The 20,564-nt window shown below is 46.5% G+C and overlaps 1 protein-coding gene across 1 annotated transcript in view; it reads left to right on the top strand.

Annotated features, from left to right (window-relative positions):
• Positions 1 to 20,564, top strand: part of LOC146855440 (uncharacterized) — an 896,684-nt gene that overhangs the window by 430,126 nt on the left and 445,994 nt on the right. The window lies entirely within an intron of this gene.

Raw genomic sequence — 20,564 nt, 5'->3', positions numbered from 1 at the left:
GTCTCCTCAACCTCCTCCCCCAGTGCTACATTGGCTATCTGTCTAGCGGGGGGTGCTGCCTGGGTGGTGTGTGGGGCCATGGGGCATTCAGGGTCATTGGCGTAATGCCCGGGCTTCTGACAACGGAAACAAGTGATGGTCACCCGGTGCCCCCGTCTCAGGGGGGGGCCGGATACAGCTGGTGGGGGTGCCGAGAAAGGCGGAGGTTGGGACTTCGGGGGACTAGACGGGGACTCTCTCTGCCCTCCCTGGTTTCCCCCCCCTCTCTGGCAGGGTGGTCCCTGACTGGCTCGGGGGTACTCTCCTACAGGGCCCCGGGAGACCCGGGTGTTGGTCCAGCGATCCGCCTCGACGGCCAGCTTTCTCGGATCCGTGAGCTTGCTGTCGAGCAGATGCTGCCGCAGTTCCACAAAGCAGTTCGCAGCCAGGTGTTCTTACAACAGAAGGTCTGTTAGTTCTTCCAGGGTGGTTACCTTGCTGCCCTTGATCCACCCATCGAAGGCGCGGCTGAAGAAATTCACATACTCCACCCAGGTGGTACCCGGGATCTTCCTGCAGTCCCGGAACCGCTGGCGGTACATCTCCGGGGTGAGGCCGTACCTTGTGAGGAGGGCCGCTTTCATGTGGTCATAGGAGGTCTGCATGGAGGTTGGTAGGTCGAGCAGGGTGTCTCTCCCTTCGCTCAGGAAGCGTCCCCACAACCCGGCCCCCCAATCCTTCTGCGGGACCCGATGGGAGGTCATGGCGACCTCGTAGGCCCGGAACCACTGTTGAATGTCATCGTTTTTGTAATATTCTTTGACCACATCCTTGGGGATGTGGACCTTCTGCTCCGCCGGGGAGGCCGCCTCTCGGTTCCCCGGGGGCCGCGCTTCTTCGCTTTTTGCTTTCAGCTCCATTTCCTTCAAGCTGCGTTCATGTTCCAGTTGAAGTCTCCTTCCTTCGTGTTCCCGTTGGAGTTTCTTCTCTTCTAGTTCTCCCTGCACTCGCAGCTGTTCCACCGCTAGCTTTTTCTCGGCTAATTTCAACTCGCCCTCAATTTTGAGTTTGGCTAATTCGAGTTCGTGATGGCGACTTCTTTCTCTGTCTGCGAGTTCCTCCGGGGATAGGCCCCCGTCTGGTACGAAGCCTCGCACCTGGTTGCTGCTGCGTTCTCCTTGGGAGGGTCCAGCTTCGTCGTGGGGCTCCCCCGCTCCTTCTGGGCGGGAGGCTCCAGAATCCACCCAAGCTTTCAGTGCCTTTTGCATATCTTCTTTGGTGTTGAGACCAGTGGTAGCAATTTTGAGTTCCTTACAGAATTGCTTCAGTTCTTTGTGTGTGTACTCTTCCAGCTGTTCCACCTGGAACACGGTACTGGTGTCGTTTTCTGTGAGAACCACGGCATTTCCTTCTGCCATCTTTGTCGGCAGTGCATCAGCCGTTCACGGTACGATCTCTAGATTATGGGCCCGAATCCCGTCGCTTGCCACCAATGTTAGAAGGCGACCTCAGAGGGGCCCGGAGGGGGCCCTGACTGTCCTGAGACCCACCCTCGAGGTATCATAGCCGGGCACTGGCGGGAGACTCCTCAGGGGAGAAATCTCGTATCTAGGATCGTACACTCGGCACCACACGATAAAGAGACACCACACCGAGAGTTCTTAAGAATAAATCTTTATCAGATCGGAGTTGTAGGATCTTTATGATCAGCAAGGCAAATATATACAAGTGGAGCGCGGGCTCACAAAGTCTTGGAGGGGGGGTAGGAGGTAGCGGGACAGTCTTTGGGGATGTGGATCAGCTGCAGGAGCGTACCCGGCGCACAGCTCACAATCCTCGAGCTGGGGGATACGCTTGTCGTCGTGGGGTCCGGCGGGACCAAGAGAGTCTGTGGGAGCCGTGAGTCACTCAGCAGGGCTCAGGTACAAGTTCGGAGGTCTTACGATCTTCAGGGAGCCGCGAGTCACTCAGCAAGGCTCAAGCACGAGTTCGGAGGTCTTACGATCTTCAGGGAGCCACGAGTCACTCAGCAGGGCTCAAGCACAAGTTCGGAGGTCTTACGATCTTCAGGGAGCCGCGAGTCACTCAGCAGGGCTCAGGTGTTTCCAAGGCGAATCTGCCGGACAGTCCCAGAGCACCCCTTGTTATAGGGCGACTCCTCTTTGATGTCCGGAGTCTGTGCAGGCAGGGGTCTTGTCACCTGGGGGTCACTTGTTGGGGTTTCCTGCCATTGTCCTTTGATCCTTTCAGGGCCGGGTCGGGAGGAGTCCCAGACACCCAGCAGGCGTGGAGCCAGCCATCGGGGAGGCCGGCGGGTCGATCGAAACCCACCTTCCCAGGGAAGCACAGAGGTGTGATGGAAACTGCTCCTCCCTTTCTCATCCCAAGGGGAGCGCGATGTCCTCCAGCCGGAGTGGCGCCTCTAGGCCAGGGTCGCGCTGGGGCCGGGCGGCCATCTTGGTGCATGAAGTGGGCACGCGGGCCCGGTGTGGCCGAAAGGAGGAAGGCCACGGACGGGGAAGTCCGGGTCGGGTGTGTGTGTTCTGGTGGGAAGGATCGGCTAGGCCGTGGGCTCGGGGGCTGGTGTGAGGTGCAGAGGTCAGGTCTGGCTATGTTATGAGGGCCGGGTCTAACAATGACGATGACCAACCTCCGCCAGCCATGGAGGATCCTGGTCTGGGACATGATGCCAGTGATGATGAGGGTGATGGTGATGTTCGGAGCCAGCTGATCCACAACTTCTTCTCATGAATGTCAGTATACAGGTATGTATTGTGTCGGCATGACCTATATTGGTGGTGCACTGGTGCTGATTGAGTGTGGCTGTATGCTACTTGTCAGTATGCTTGCTGTGATGTGTCCTTTCTGGTAGTCTGCACTCCCAGTGTTTACCTGATTGTTAGGTTGTGTCTGGGTAGTTGCTGTTTTGTTTTGGGCATGCATATTGTTGTTGTTTGCTGTAAATCTGTGTTTTTGATTGTGTTTTCTGTCTGTCCTTCACAGGGTACTTTGGATGCTGTGGGGTGCGGTCTGAACCCCAAGACACAGATCCTTGTTCCAGAGTGCAAGTAATCGTTGTCCCAACCAATGATGTGCCACACACCCCTGGACTTTCATCGTACACCACATGTTTAATTTTCAGAAAACCGTCACATGAGGTTAACGTGCATCAGTTGTAGTATTCTCACAATGTGAATATTTAATAAAACAGCCCTTCACTTTGAGATGTGCTCCGTGTGTCCACACATCCAACAGTAATTTGCATCCTGTACCTGTGGGCTGCTTGCCAATGACCCAGGATGGGTGTTGTGTGTGCATTCCAATGTATCTCCTGTTGACATCAGTGTTGATGATGAGTTAGGGACCTGGTGAGTATGTGTTGTGTTGTCCTAGTGGTGTGTCTCCCTCATATGTGTCACATTCACATGACTCACATTACGGTGTTCGCATTGCTGTAATAGTTTGCATGCACAGTGTGCCTTAGCAGCTCATCATCGCCATGGCACAAAGCAAGTAGGAATCACAACAGAGGCAAGTATTGTGTGATTGTGAATTTATTTACAAACATGTGTAAGGATGGTGAACAGATTTTGCAGTGCTGTACAATGTGATGGTAAGTTCACAGGTGAGTTGGTAGTCTTGGTAATTGAAATATCCAGAGTAGAATCCACAGTCATTTGGTGCATTGTCACAACTTTGACCCTCCATGTCAAGTGGGTGATTTTGATGTAGGTCGACAAGGTCAACTGGTTTGCACACAAAGGACGTTAACAGGAGCAGGTGTTGGGTGCCTGGGGTATATGCATGGCCATCAGCGTCTCAATTGCCTTTCTTTGGACGACCCCTCGTCTTTCTCAGGGGACCCTCATGTGCAGGCTGCTGTGGTGCAGAGGACTCTCCGCCAGAGTCCTCCTCCCTCCCTGTGACTGTTGCGGATGTTGTGGCAACAGATGTTGTGGGCGCACAGGGAGGTGTGGTCAGGTTGGTGCTGATCTGGCAGAGGCATGTCAGTATGTCCCTATGCACCGCTGTTAGTTCATCCAATTTGTCCCATTGGACTCCACCCGGGCCATGTGGGAGTCCAAGCGGGCATGATGGGCAGCCTGCTGTTCTTTGAGTTCCTTGAGGATCCCCACGACCTGTCCAAACCCTCCGGTGTTTTCCTGGTACGCATCTATGATGCTTTCCAGGTGTGGCTCATCATGCAGTCCAGCCCCCTCTGCAGGCCGTGTCCTCTGCCTGCCCACCCTCCCACCAGCCCGACCCACACGGGTGAGCCTGGTTCAGTGTGAGCTTGCAGGGACATGTGGGTGGGGGACTGTTGGCTGTGATTGCAACTCCCATCATGCTTTCTGCTACATGCACATTTCCAGCAGCCCAACCTTCCTTCATTTTGACTCAGCTTTCCTGTGAGGTGGTGTGACAGTGGTTGCAAAATGGGTGACAGTGTTTGTTGGTTATTTCTGGTCATTCCTTGCACTCTTGGTCTTTAGGTTTGTACATGTTAGAACGTAGTTCCCTATTACTGTGGGATGGCAGGTATTGTGTTTGTGTAACTGATATACACATCACAGGATAGTTGCCTTTCAGTTGCTAAGGCTTTGCTGGCGGTAATTTGTTTCACAGTTCCCGTGACAGTGCTATATGTGTGTTGTCACACAATGTTGAGTGAATTGGTTGTGTACTCACCAGGCTCTAGTATTCCTGTTAATCCATGTATGGTCTCCGGTGGTAGGATGGCCTGCATCTTCTCCTCCCAGGTCCTGAAGTGCATTGGTTTGGCAGGAGGGCCACCGCCAGTCATCCTGCTTAGGGTGTGTTCCCTGTCGATGAGCTTCTTGACCCTCCTGCGCACATCATAATACCTGCTCTGTATGTCATCCTTTGTGTGCACAAAAGGTGCTTGTGCGTTGACCTTGTCGACAATCCTCTCCCACATCTTGGTTTTCTGTGACATGGGGGTCTGTTGGACCAATGTGCCAAACAACTGTGGCTCTACCCTGAGTATTTCGTCAATCATGACTTCCAACTCACTATCTGTGAACTTTGGATTCTTCTTGGGGGGCATGGTGCTGGGTGGTTGTGGGGATAGATGAGAGGGGTGTATGTGTGTGTGGTGGGTGTGAGTTTGTCAGTGAATATGTGATTTAGTTTTTAAGTGGTACAAATGGTGTAGTTGTTGTGTGTTGTGTGAGTTGTATGTGTCTCTGCAATGTGGTGGTGGTGTCTGCTGTCCTATGCCTGTAGTTTGCAAAGGATCATGGTAGGGCTTTCCTGCCATTATATAGGTGGAGTTGTGGGTGTGTCTTTGTTCTTCCATTTTTTTTTATTGGCTTTGTCATTTGTTTTTTTTGCTTTTTTGTGACTTTTCCTTTGCTTTTGTTGTGCATGATGGAGATGTTTGTTTGACCGTGTCGGACGCTGGATGTGGCTCGCGCAGGCTAACCCGAGTCTGTCACACTGACATTCTGTTGTTTTTGATGTTGTCGTACGCGTCCGACGCAGAGGGGTCTATTATTTGCTAGTCACTATTTGCTGTGCGTCTTGGTTTTCATGATCATGCTCCGTGCGTGTCGGTCTCAATTCACACGTTTGGCATCGTACTGCACGGCTTGTGCATCGCGGGTACGTTTCGGTCGCATCTATTTGTGGTAGGATTCCCAGTCATTTTACGAGTGACTCACTGATTTTCGTACGGGTCGGTTGTTCGGCTCGTGTTCCGTGCGAGTGGGTTGTAATTCACACGCGTTGCAACGTACTGTACGGGTTGTACGGTGCCGGTCCGTGTCGGTCGGTCTCCGTCCCAGGTCCGTGTCGGTCGGTATGTTTTACGGCCAGAATCGGACTCGACCTCATAGTATCAAAATGCATAGAGGTCATTAGTGACAATAAGATATATGATTGAATGGTATATCTTTGTTGAATAAAAGTAGGATAGATTATATAGGGGGTACACTTATTTTCAATAAAATGAATTGATCGCAGCCCCCTAAGTCCATAACAGGATCACTTCCTGTTGTGATAGACACTTTCTAAAAGTGGAATTTTCAAACAGACAATTTTAAAACCATCTCCACTGCAAGATGTATTTTTAAATTCTGATTTACGGGGACTTAAACTCCAAATCTCTAGCTGTTCCACATGGAAAGTTACACTTGTAAAATGTTACAAGGCAGCCCCAATTTTAGCCTATGGGAGAGCGAGTCCTTGCAATAATGAAAACTGAAATTGGCAGTATTTCAACTCAGGACATGCAAAACATACCAGTAAATGTCCTACCTTTCACATGCACTGCACCCTGCCCATCAGGGTACCTTCCGCCTAGCTTAGGGGAGCCTTAAATGTAGTAAAAGGGAAGGTGAGGGCTTGGCAAGTGGGTGCACTTGCCAGGTCAACATGGCAGTTTAAAACTGCACTCACAGACACTGCAATGGCAGGCCTGAGACAAGTTTACACAGCTACTCATGTGGGTGGCACAACCAGTGCTGCAGGTCCACTAGTAGCATGTGATGTACAGGCACCAGCCACCCTTAGTGCACAGTACTAGGGACTTACCAGTAAATTAAATATGCCAGTCATGGAAGGGCCGTACCTGAGAAGTTGCTGGGATGGTGTGATACGGAATACAAATGGAAGGACCCATGTTGAATTTGTATGTGGTATGACTCTTGTGCTATATTGTGCATATTTAGTGGAGCCGATATCTTGGAAGCAAGTACTTGCAGGATTGATTCTTTCTCAACGCTGAGTCCCGAGGATGGTCTCGGGACCTGTTTGGCCACTTGAGACCAAAACGTCGACAGTCTATCCTTCTCAACATTATCAGTTACATCTGACGTTGTGTTATGTCCATCTGACCACTTGAATGTTAAAAATGTATTTAATGGAACTCAGAATTGACGAACCCGTTCTGTTAAGAGGATTGTCTACGCTCCCCTAGAACCCTGTGATGAGTTCATACTAGTAATCTTGAGGGATCACGTGGCGGCACTAGTGTTAATATATGAATATATGTATGTACTACCTTGATTTTTGGTGTGTGTAGTGTAGTTTGTATCAAATGTATGTACAGTGTATGATGAAGCATTGATTGAGTTAAATCATAAGATACTCTTTTCTATATCAGTATGCATGTGTTTGATCTTCTGAGTAATTATCTGATGATATGAAAAAGGATCAATTTGTGACTGATTAATTAATGAATGTTGTAGAAACAATTCCTTTGGGAACATGTTTGTGAATAGAATACAATACCCAGTTCCTTGCTGAGAATTGAGTTGCCCTCTTGTACAATAATGCAGGCCCATTTACAACAAAGGCACAAAGAACGCGCAAAGTTTGCACTTTAATTTATTCCTCACTTGCCCTCCCTTCTAAATTTGCCTGTGTTTTGTCAGTCTGCCTATTCTGAGTTCAGGGATGAGCCAGCTTCCAGCTGAAATTATCCAAGAGGAGACTGAGACTGGCTGCATCAAGCAGGCACCGTGATTATTGTATGAAAGAGCACTGTACTACTGTTTATTCAGTGATTTACAAGGGTTTTGAAAAGAAGGCCGGATTACATCACTAATGTGATGAACAATACACATTCATCATGCCTGAATCAGGGAGGGACAAGATGTGAAGAAATATCAGGTAGTCATCCAGGCAGGCATATATTAATTTAAAAAAGTTATCAGGAATTCTGACCACGTGAGAAGAGATGTATTGTTCCGGCCCTCTGAAATAAGTGCCGGTGCTGAGCAATGTCTATATAAAGACTGCGCTAGTAATGGAGAATTATTTTGCCCAGGTATCTAATAGGCGGGATAAGTTACTTTTGGCCAGGTTTCGGCTTAACCAATCACATCACCTCCTGGCATCACCACGTGTATGGGTTCATCCTGGTTGCTGTCCTGTGGCAGCGACAAGAGGTCTCTGCAGACACCCTGCACTTTGTCATGTTTTGCGACTTTTATAGTAGATAGACCCAGAAAGGAGTTTTTGGTACCATTGTTGTAATCTCTAAATTTTTTAAAATATGACGTGTTCTTATGTACCCGCAGATGCTTCCTAATAAACATATTATTTGCTGTGGTTAGTTTTTTACAAGCTGTCCTGTTGTCCAGGCGACCAAGACGTGGCTGAGTATTGTAACCATGAACTAGGCATCCTTGTAACCTGTTTTTACTGTATACTGGATTTTTTATTCTGTTTTCAGTGTAGATGTGTTTTATATGCATGTTATCATGAAATATTTATTGTGCTCTTTTATGGTTGCTGTGATCAACTGAATAAAGATTTTGTGATGATGATTTCTAAATACACATCCATTTGCGTAGTTAGCCCCCTCAACCTCCAGAAGTTGAGTCCGCAGTAACAACTGGTCATCTGCTCAGAACGAAGAACGCTCATCTGATCCGCACACTAATATTTATAAAAAAAGAGAAGGATGGAAATACCTCAAGAGCTAGGGTTTTAGATATTGGAACATGTTTGACCATCGTATCCTTTTGTTTAACTTGTTTTTCAGCAACGTTGCACAGGAGTACATCTCACAGAATGCCATCTGTTTGCTAACATGGAGGATCTTGGCTTAACATTTATGTACCATACGTTTAGCTGTTACATTTCCTTAAGCACTCGAGTGTCCGTGACAGTGCTCGGACGTCTGTCTATCTCGAATTCCTGTGTGCAACAGTTTTTTGCTCAGGACTGTCAAAAACTACAGATATATATATAGAAAGAGTGAAAAACCACAATTCACCTAATGATATAAAAAAGAGGAGAAAGGAAGAAAGGAGAAAGGAAGAGGAAGAGGAGAAAGGAAAATTGAGGGAGGGGGGTGGCAGCGACTGGTTACAGGTTTTATCATGTGTGAAAAAATGTGTTTACTCGTTAGGGCTCGGTTGTCAGGTGCCTAAAGGGGTAGCATTAGGAGTGAGAGGGCCTCTCAATTCCATCTTCCCTTAACGTTTGCCTGTTTGTGAGCGGGGGTGAGAGAGGGAGTTTTTTCGTTATCTTTACCCTGCGCAGATTTTGCAATATCAGGTGTCTCTGTTGTGCCTTCACCACCTTCAGACTGACCAGCAGTTAACTGGGGTGTCTCTAGCATACTCCCCCCTTCATCCAAATCTCGCCCTGCATTTTCATCTTTGCGTACCATTTTCTGATGACGTTCCTCAGCCACTCCCCACTCCTGCATATCTGCCCTCCATTCATCGATATCAGGGGGTGCGTTATGAATCCAGTGCATTGCAATGCGACGCTTTGCCACGATCAGGCCTAAGAGTGCAAATGTATGTGTGCCCCTTTCTTTGGGATTGGAAGCACTGCCAATAGACAGTGCTTAACGGAAGCCTCCACGGGCACCACTGTAGCCGCGCTGTTCGCCCGCCGCACCCACTGCCAGTGTACATGGAGGTGGGCGCAGCTCCAAGTCATGTGGAGGAATGTGGCTGGGCCTGCGCCGCATCTGGGACAAGCCACAAATCTCCCAGGAGTGACACGTGCCCATCGCTGAGGTGTCAGATACGCACAATGTAAATAGTAGAATCAAGTAAGTTTGAATCAAGCATTACTAGCTACCTCGCGGACCTGTGCAAACGCTCTTGTCCACTCACTCTCTGTAGGTGGGGCGGGCAAATCTGCTTCCCATCTGTCTCTGGTTGGAGCTAGCCATATAGTATGGTTCGCTTTTAGGGTTTTATATATATGTGAAATTAGCCCTTTAGTGGAGCCTGGGTCGAGGAGTAAGGTCGTTGTGTGGGATTCCACCGGTTCATCTGGAAACAAAGTCCACATATCGCAGGCCATCAGTGTTATTTTGGCATACTGCAAGAACTCACCGCCCGGGACCTGGTACCAGTCTTTTGCTTCAACAAAGTTAAAAATACTCAGTTTGCATATAAGTCCCCAACCACCAGGCATCCCCCATTGTACCATTTCGTAATATCCATTACCATTTGAATTTGGCAGAAGCCCTGCGACCACTGCTGAGGAAGCGACTTGGCCCTCCGAATGACCAGAGTGACTGCCTGCTCCCATTTTTTTTACTTTTTTCAGAGCTTTATATAACGCAAACTAGACCCGAGACATTGGGTATCAGAGCGCTTTACATGAACACCAGTTTCGTTACAGATATAAAGACTCATTTTTATTAGGCACGGGAAGATTAAGTGATTTGCCCAGAATCACAGGATGTTGAGCGTCGTTGCAGAGACTCGAACCCGGTTCCCCAGCTCCGAGGTCGACCGCTCTAGCTGTAAGGCTACATCCTCTCCCCCTACATGCTTCCGCCACTTGTTGAATCACATGGGGGCAGTCCTCAGGGTTTCGGGAACCCATCAAGAGGTATCTTTGGAGTTCCATTTCATTGCTTCGATCTACCAGCAGCTCCTTATCCATATTCCGGCCTTCCATACACCACTGCGCCCAATATTGCAGAAGTCTTGCCAGGTGGTAGACCCTAAAGTCTGGGAAACACAGGCCTCCCGATTCTGGTGCCGATTCCGATCCTGGAAAAACCGGGTACGAACCGTCGGTCGGAGCGTATTCTCCGTCCGACTCGTACCCGGGAAAAAAACATTACAAACATGCAAGTACGATTCGCACGGAAACACCATTTCCGTACGAATCGTAAAAAACACCGACCGACGAAAAAATACATACCGATGTGATCCGGGACAGCGCCGACGTGACGTCGGGACGCATTCAAGCTGCGTTTCACGAACCAAGAAGTACGATTCGAACCGACAACAGTCCGGACGGCAATATTTTTACGGCACCCAAAAAGTGCTGGAAAAGCGAAGTATGCCGCGATGCGAGCGGAATTGGGGGCCCGGTACGAGCAGTACCCCCCCAGCCCCCCATATGTACGCGCCGAACACCCCCCGAGCCCACCGTATGTACGCGCGAACACCCCCAGCCCCCCGTATGTACGCGCCAAACAACCCCCCAGCCCCCCATATGTACACGCCGAACACCCCCCAGCCCCCCGTATGTACGTGCCGAACACCCCCCAGCCCCCCGTATGTATGCGCCGAACACCCCCCCAGGCCGCGGATGGACGCGCCGTACCCCCAGCGCCCCCGCGGATGGACGCGCCGTACCCCCAGCCCCACCCGTGTATGTACGGAGTGTACCCCCACCCGTGTATGTACGGAGCGTACCCCCACCCGTGTATGTACGGTGCGGACCCCCACCCGTGTATGTACGGTGTGGACCCCCAGTCCAATTAGTAGAACCGGAGATATTAAATTGTAAAGTTTGTAGTGAGAATAGCGTCAAAAAGCACAAAGTGGAAATTGGGGCTATCCGATCATGCCCGACTGGGGCAAAGTTTCAAGTTCAGACCAAACATGATGGAGCAAGGGCCAGCTACGGGGACCCAGGTAGGCCCGCTGAAAGGAGTACCTTAAATCCTGGTTATGCATCATTGCGCAGAGTATAGGCAAAGATGCCCCGCACAGCCGAAGCAACGTGTTGGTTCCGAGATGCAGGGAGGCTCTGGTGTGAAGTCCTGTTATGTCGTCATCGAGGATCCCTCTGGGGTTTGCGATGCAAAGTCCGGTGTCGTGGATGCTGCGTGCAGCTGATGATGCATCGGTTCCGAGGTGCTGCAAAGCTACGTTGTGGAGTTTAGTGTTGTCGTCGAGGCTGCCATTAATGAGAGATGCGAAGATCTGTGGATGTGCTGCACCATCGGGGTGATGCATAACTTTTCGATGAGTCCAATCCATGCAGCAGCGGTGACGCGTCGGTTCTGCTCTGGTTGCGTTGATCAGCAGAAAAGATGCATTGGTTCTGCTTGGATGCACCTTAGGCCCACTTCCAAGGGTCCAGGACTGGGGAACCCCTATTGGCAGGGTAGACTCACAGATTGCAGAGTCCAGGGACAGGCGTAAGGCAATTAGAAGCCTGCAATGTCCATGAGGCTTCAGATCTGGAGGCCAGTCAACTAACCCTTGGAGTCACTATCGGTTCAGTGATGTCATTTGAGATGTCATCAGTGATGTCATGAGTGATGTCACTGAGCAAGTCATGAGTGATGTAATATGTGACGTCATCAGCAGTGGATTGCGGTCGCGCGAGTTATAGTTAGCTGAACTAACTATAACAATGGTTTTGTATGAGTGAAATGTCCAGCTAACTATAACATGTGTGAAACCTATGGTTTTTTCTGTGAATTTGCAAGATTTTTTAAATGCTAATTCCTAACTATTACGTGTGTGAAACCTATGGTTTTTTCAGTGAATTTGCAAGTTTTTTTAAATGCTAATTCCTAACTGTAACGTGTGTGAAACCTATGGTTTTTTCAGTGAATTTGCAAGGTTTTTTAAATGCGAATTTCTAACTATAACGTGTGTGAAACCTATGGTTTTTAAGTGAATTTGCAAGGTTTTTTAAATGCTAATTTCTAACTCTAACGTGTATGAAACCTATGCTTTTTTAAGTGAATTTCAAAGGCTTTTTAAATGCTAATTTATGAATGTATTATTATATATTTTAAATATTTATTTTACAATAAGCTACCTATGTATATAGTTATATATTGACTGTATCCTGTAATATGGAATGGCTCAGCTCTTTTTTTTTTTGAATTTGGATAAAGTTGAACAGCATAGTTAATATCTTCTATGAACTTATAAACAGGTTAATTTAAATTTTATTTATTTTTTTAGGGTTTTTGACGTGCTCCGTGTGCGCATGCGTACGCGCTCCGTGTGCGCATGCGTACGTCGTGCGTGCTCCATGTGCGTGTCCTCCGTACGCGCATGCGTGCTGCTCCGTACGCGCATGCGCGCGTGTTCCGTACGCGCATGCTCCGTATGCGCATGCGTGCGTGCTCCGTGCGCGCACGGCAAGTCATGTGATTACGAAATAACACTTTTCATTGGTTCATAGTAGTTTCAGTTCCAGAATCTTTCAACACCACACCCACTCCCCTCATTATTTCTTCTGATTCCCTGAGAGAAGGAGCTGAGCAGCTTTTCCAGTACTCCAGTACTTGAAAATGGCAGAGCAGCAGTCATCTTCTGGGAGTGAGGAGGAGAGCTTTGTGCCACCAAGACAGAGGAACCAAAAAGACTCATTTGTTTGGAAATATTTTACTTTTCCAGAGGGCCAGAAGAAGGTGAATGCTCCTAAAGTCACCTGCACTATTTGTGGAGTAGTCTTATCAAGAGGAGATCCTAAAAAACAATACTCTTTTAGTATCTACTCTATGTTAAGGCACTTTAGTGGAGTACATCCTGTGGCTTATGCTCGGGAGTGTACTCGAGCTGCAAGAGACAACCCTCCAGCAGCTCAGCCAGCAGCTCAGCCGAGCACTTCATCTGCGGCCGCAGCTTCACCTTCTTCTCGACCTCTGGATATCCACCCTCTGTTCCAGAGGGTTCATATACGGTGCAATATGTGCAATGCTGTTCTCTCTTATGGTGACACCAGCATTAACCTAATAGAGACCAAGATACAGCAGCACACATGCCCCACCCCATAACTTTTTTTTGTTTTTGTTCCTCTGTTCCTCAATTAACACAACGGCTCTTTTTAGAGCCAACCAACATCTAAACACTTGCACTTGATTTTTAATTCTATTTTTTTAATGATTTTTTTCTGCCGTGTGCGCACCGTATGCGCACCCCGCGATTTTTTGAAAAAAATCAAATGTTTTTTTCACCCTTCGGGGTCCTTCAGGGACCCCCTGACAAAGGCTAGGGGGTCAGGAACTCTCTACCCTGCCCCCTTTTCACGTTCTCCACCTTTCTTTTTCCCTGTCACACACACAACACACAAAATGGCTGCCAACACTTCCTGATTTCGACCAATTCGAATGTTGACAGACATGTAACCACCAATCAGAATTACGCTCGCGCACGTTATGGTGCGCGCACGGTGCGCGCACGGTGCGCGCACAGTGCGCAGCTATAGGGTGCGCGCACGGTGCGCAGCTATAGATATTTATGTACTTTTAACTGCAATTTTCGCAGGAACTACTGAACAGATTGGCACCATATATGCAAAAGGCACATGCCTGACCTGAGGACTACCTCTTTGCCAAATTTCAAGTAATTCGGTTCAGCCGTTCGGGCTGTACCTTCGACTAAAGGTCCTATGGGAAAATGCATGGGGAAAACGCGTTTTGGGACCCCCCTTTTTTCTCAACCCCCGCTTGACGAATCACCCCAAGACTTTCAGGGTAGGAGCTGAGTGGAGCGCCCCATTAGTTTTGAAAATTTCGCGAGGATTCGTCAACGGGCGTCAAAGTTATTCAAAATAGAATTTTGAGATTTCCTATGGAAACACGGTCCTAACTATAACTATCTACTGGCGACCGCCAGTAGATAATGTGCCAATTAGGTATATGCCAATTTTACTATGTTTAAAAGGAGAGCACATGCACTGGTTAGCAGTAGTAAAGTATGCACAGTCTTTTGCCCGTCAAAAAATTGAGGTCAGCAACAGAAGACAAACGCCTTGGGTGAGCCTGCAGAAAGGGCAAATTTCGAACAGGGTGGAGAAATTTGTAATGCTGTTACATATCACTCCAAATGGAATACCTGATTTTTTCTAGGACCCATGCATCTTGCACCATATGGACCCAAGTGTGCATCAATAACCTTATTCTACCTCCTAGATCTACTGGGGAAAAACACTGAAATCTCATCTGTATAGGATATGGGTTTGGAGGCACCGCAGGATTCAATATAGTGATGGCAGTCCTGTATCTTCTGGATCAGGAGACGAAAAAGGTGTCACCCCTAGAATAGTCAGTTGAGCCTTCCCACCAATAGTGTTGATCTCTGAATGTGGCTTGGGAATGAGTATTACCAGTGGAGCAATTCTTCCTTTGCAGGCTCTGCCAAAAAAGTTCTGATTACAAATGGTTTTAAGCACCATCTGTGCCTTGCCCAGGTAAGGGAAGATATTAACAAACTTGGTGACTTTTTTAACAATAGAGTCTCCAATAAGTAAACCTCCTTGGTTACTAACTTCCAAAGCTAAGCATCTATGAGAAGAAGACTAGACCTGTACCTCTCAGCCTATATGGTGCAGTTGGCATTTGCCAAGAGACATATAGCTCACTGGGTCTAGCCTGCCAAAATGATGGGCGGATCTGTGAACCAAAATCTGGATCAAGATGTTAAAGTATGAAAACGGTTTCAAAGCAAGAATGCTGCCCAAGCAAGAAGGATAGAAAGTGAGAGAAAAAGGGCAGTGTGAAGATATTTGAATTGAGACAGAGCTAATGGGGAGTTCTTAAAGTTTAAATCTTCTAATCAACAAGCAATGTAAAAGGCAGTAGGTGTGCCTTATAATGGAAAGTCCCTTCTCATAATTAATAATTGTGTTTTGCGTGTGTGTGTGGTATTGTGGATTGTTGAATTCAAGAATCAGTCAATTATTTGCTGAATGAATTCATGAATGAAAGAGTGCATGCATGATGACATATTGAGTGGCCAAACTCAGCAATAAATTAGGATGCGCTTCCAATTATAGAGCATACCTACTGGCTTTTCCAATGGTCAATGTCAGAAAAAGCTCAATACTTTCTCCGCAAACTCCTGTCCATGTTTGTTGATGTATATCTACATTAACAGACCTGTTACTGTCTCACCACTTCACACACATTAGATGTGTGTCTCATAACAGACAGATGAGCAACAGGCCATTTTTTTAAGACACCAATAGAACATGCACCTTTTACACACACACACGCACACACACACACACACATGCACACACGCACACACACACACACACACCTGTTGCTGGTAGTTTTTTACTGACTCCTCTGTGATATGCACTATGTAACACAGATGCCCATGGCATGTAGCTCTTTACAGAAACAACTATGTAAAATACAACTATTGTTATGCACACACACAACTGTGGAATTGTGGCACATTAAAATATCAAGAGATGGGGAATAGAATTCCACTCCACTGCTTTTGTCCAGAGGGGACATGGCTCATTAGTTTGGGTGGACAGTTCCTATTTCAGCTGGATCAAGACAGATTTACATATGGCTGCTCCCTTACTGGAGAGGTACAATGGGCAAAAATGATGGACTGAAGTGTGGCCTATGTGCTTACCAGTGGCTGATATTATTGGAAACATTCCTCACATCACCTTTTGTTGATTGAGCTTGGTCAATGTTGGATCTGACCCTTTTTGCAGGTTTATCCCCTGACCATTCGCCTCCTATCTTTCTGACCCTGTTTTTCTTGACTTTAGGACTCTGGGCAATTTCCCACTGCTAATCAGTGCTAAAATGCATTTGCTGTGAGTGTAAATTCCAATTCTGATTAGTTATCCCTGATTGGCATATTTGATCTACTGGTAAGTCCTTAGTAAGGTGCACTATGGGTACCCAGGGCTTCTAAATCAAATGCTATTAGTGGGCCTGCAGCACTGGTTGTGCCACCCACAGGAGTAGCCCAGTAAACGTGTCTCAGGCCTGCCACTGGAGTGTCTGTAAGTGCAGTATTAATGTCGACCTGGCAAGTGGACCGACTTGCCAGGCCCAAACCCTCTCTTTTACCACATGTAAGGCACCCCTAAGGTAGGCCCAAGATAGCCTGCTGGGCGGGGTGCAGTGTATGTGAACGGTAGAACATGCACTGGTGTGTTTGACATGTCCTGATAGTTAAATACCGACAACTTCGTTTTTTACTATTGCAAGGACCAGCTCTCCCATAGGCTATTATTGGAGCTGTCTTGTAACATTTTACAAGCGTATCTTTCGATTGGGAATAGCTAAAGAATTGGGGCCCGATTCTCAAAGGTAAAATAAGATGAAACTCTAACTTTACGACTTTCGACTCGTAAATGCCCTTTGTGAATACCGAAAGTCGTAAAGTTCCACAAGTAGTAAATGCCATTCAAAAGTCAGAAAGTTAGACTTTCGTCTCAGCTTACCTTTGTGAATTGGACCCTTGGTGTTTTGTTTTTATGAACTTAGAATTTAAAAATACATTTTTTAGTGAAGATGGTTTTTAAATTGTGTGCTTGAAAATGCCACTTTTAGAAAGTGGGCATTTAATGCTTTTTCATTCTATGTGCCTGTGCCTGTGCCTGCTTGTGGAATCAACATCTTGTTTAGACTGACATGGGCTGTGTGCATTCATCCAGACACCCACACAAAGGGAGCTGAGGTTTGCCTTGCATATCCTGATTGGTCTTCTAGAGCTAGCGTGGTGGGAGGGGTTGTCACTAGAACCTTAATAGGGCTGTGTCTGCCTTTCACAATGCTGTCTCCACCCCCTGTAGTGTGGCTCGACCGGGGAGGACAGAACTGGTTCCATTAAGAAAAAGAGACTTTCCTTGAAACCTGGACACTTCGGAGGCTGAAAGTAGTATAGGCATAGGGGCCCTGACTCCAGAACTTTAGAACACTTCTGGACCAAGAGGAACCTCTGCCAAGGATATTGGCTGAGGAGCTGTGAGCTTCCCCTTTGCTGTGTGTCGCTTTGCTGGGTTGGCCTGCAGTTGCTGCTTCTAATTTGAAGAGGACAAAGACTGAACTTTGCTGTGTATCTTGCTTGAGAAATAATTGATTTAAAACTTTCTTCCTGTTCAGAAGTCTCAAGGAAACAAAGACTTCACCTGCAGGATCCCTGAACTTCACTGCTGGGAGTTCTGACCTGCCTTGTGGTGCCAACTCCAGTTCTTGGCCCTTGGAGGTTGTTTTGCTGCTCCTGTTGCTGAAAATCCATTAATCATCCTTCCAGTGGAATTTTTCCCACCGCTAGGTGCCGTGCAGTTGAAAAAAGCACACATTGCTGCAGTACGGCAGAAAATATTGATGCTGTGCCTGTCAGTGGCCAAAGAAACCACCAAAGCTTGAGTCCCGAGCACCGAGTCTCAAAAGTCAGAAAACTCTCACTCCAACTCTGATGCAGGCAATGCTGTGCACCAGGAAAAATTGGCGCATCACCTGTGCAGATGCAGAAATCGATGCAGCACCTGGATTGCCGCTGCATCGACCCGTAGCGCCTGGATTTTCTCCTGCATCATACCTGTGTGCCAAACCTACATCAACACTGGGCTTTCAGTAAGAAACCAATGCATCACCTCCCCTCGCAGTAAGAAACGGCCTCATCACCTCCTCTCCAGTGAGGAACCGAAGCATCACCTCCCATGGAGCAAGGAACCAACGCATCACCTTCCCTGCGCCTGTTTTCTTTCCGCAATTTTGACGCATCCAAAGTACTTTGTGCTAAAAGTAGCGCATTATTCGTTTTCTTTGGTCAGAAATGTTTTTACCTTTTAAAAGTCATATATCAATATCTGTATGTTGGATTCATGTTGTTTTGGTCTTATCTTGTTTAGATAAAGATACATTATCTTTACTAAACTGGTGTGGTGTCCATCCATTTGTAGCGTTTTTACTGTTTCACTGTGTGTTATATCCAAATGCTTTACACATTTCCTCCGGGATAAACCTGACTGCTCATGCCAAGCTACCAAGGGGGTGAGCAGAGGTTATTTTAGGTGTGTAACTCCCTTATCCAGACTAGAAGGAAGAGTCCCTACTTTAACAGGGTACGAACCTGCCAACCAGAGACCCCCATTTCTAGCAGTTAAAATGACTGCATCCTAAATCATCAGTCTATGCCTGACACTCTTGGCATTTTTTTTCAATTTCCATGGAGATAATGACCTCATGCTATACAATATAGGAAGTTTTATTTGTTTTACTCTTTTTACATCTGACCCAGAGACAACTTTAGCTTTGTTCTCTAATCTCATGTAATCAAAAACAAATTCATGCATAGACATATATATATATACATAAACAGACATGGAGGTTTTTTTTTTTAACAGAAATCTTTAGCCATTGTTTTGTTCAGCTGTCATTCTCAATTTCCTTCGGTCCACCACAGCTTACCGCATAGGGCATTGGGTAAGCCTGCTTCAGCCATTCGCTCTCTTGAACTGTGAGTAATATCATTTTACCTAATTGCTTGTGCACATCCTCCTTAAAAGCAGTGCACTTAAGCCCCAGAGCTGGCGGGCGAATGATTGACTTTGCCAATGTTTTTTCTGCGGCAGTCTTCATCCTTTTTTAAAATATGTTTAGTTATCATTGTGTGTTTAAAGTTTTTCTTAAGAATACAGTAATTCAAAGCTAATTGCAGCTCTTCTTTTTGCAGGTAAGAATCTTAATTTACTGTGATATACATAAAAACGAAAATGTTTTCCTTACCTGTTCTAAGTACATCTACCTTCTACAAAGCAACCATACTATTCTATTAACATTATATACAATGGTGTTTTTTATTCATTGAAAATGTTTATTGCAGACACATGGCCACATTCTGTTGCAGCTACCAGGAGCGCAGCTTAACTTTGTCTCTGGAACTGCTAAATAATCAGTGGGCCCTAGTCACAAAGATACATTTGGCTGTACACTAAGTTTAGCATAAAATGTATCTTTTTTATGCCTGCCAGGAGTTCACAAACGAATAAGCACATTTACACATGCTAAGCTCTCCGCCATGAGTGCAGAGTTCTCTGTACCTATAAATATGACTCTAGGGGCAGGAATATAGATGTTCCAAGGTAGGGCTAGCCTTAGAAGTTTGTGACTGGCCCCAAACAAGCATGTTAGTTGGCAACTGCAAACTCTTCATTCTTCTTTCAACCCTGAACACTGTACAATGTCTTACTACATTACAGTGCTGGTCTGTTTCTCTATTTTAGACCTGAAGAGAATTAATTTCAACCACCCTTCTCACCCCTCAACTCCATCCCCGATATGTTGGGGGTGTAGGGGAAGGGCTTTCTCCAAGTGTGTGTTTGCATCCTACTTCCCCGAGGAGGAGAATTATGCAAAGTAGAAACCTGCACTGTGCAAATGGAATACCGATGGAAGTGTCACATGACCATCCTAGGAATCCACATGAAACCCTGTGTCTGGTGCAGCTGCTTTCAATCTGGATTCTGGGGAATTTTTGTACCTCCCTGAAAGTAGAAAATGTACACACACATGCAAGTGTCCAGTCCACGAAATATGTCTTTTTAAGGTGTTGATTGTTTTGCTTGTGAAACTTAAAATTTAAGGGTAGTTGGCACAGCAGTTCATTTTCATCTCAAATATTTCATTTGTATAATTGATCAACTGAACATCTTATTTGCCTTTGTCTAAAATTACTCAATCACAGAAGATACCTACTCTGTCTAATGTGTAATATGATTGAAATCTGCACTATTGTTTAACCAATAGATTGTTGTTATCATAAAGAAACTATAAAATAAGTAAAGTTATTAAATTTATGCAACTACTAATTCAATGAGCTTCAGTTGCAACCATCATTTCCTAGTTCAACGTAATTGGCCTGGCCAGTCAACTATAATCAAGGATTCTGTTAGAAAGCTTTGTTAGCTAATGTTATGCAATGATTTCTTTTATTGCATTGTTTGCACACATTATGAAACTTATTGAAGTAGCAACCAAGGAATTGACCAATATTGTGTAACATGGGCATTTTTATTGTGACTAATGTGTAATGACGAGGCGTAGCTACGACACAGAAGGTCAGTTGACAAACCATATAGAAGTCTTGTAATGCTAACATTTGAAAATATGTTTTTGGACA

This window comes from Triturus cristatus, chromosome 4_1 (genome assembly GCF_964204655.1).
Source record: "Triturus cristatus chromosome 4_1, aTriCri1.1, whole genome shotgun sequence".
Classification (NCBI taxonomy): domain Eukaryota; kingdom Metazoa; phylum Chordata; class Amphibia; order Caudata; family Salamandridae; genus Triturus; species Triturus cristatus.
The sequence above is the reverse complement of the archived record's forward strand: the minus strand, read 5'-3'. Positions and strand labels throughout refer to the sequence as shown.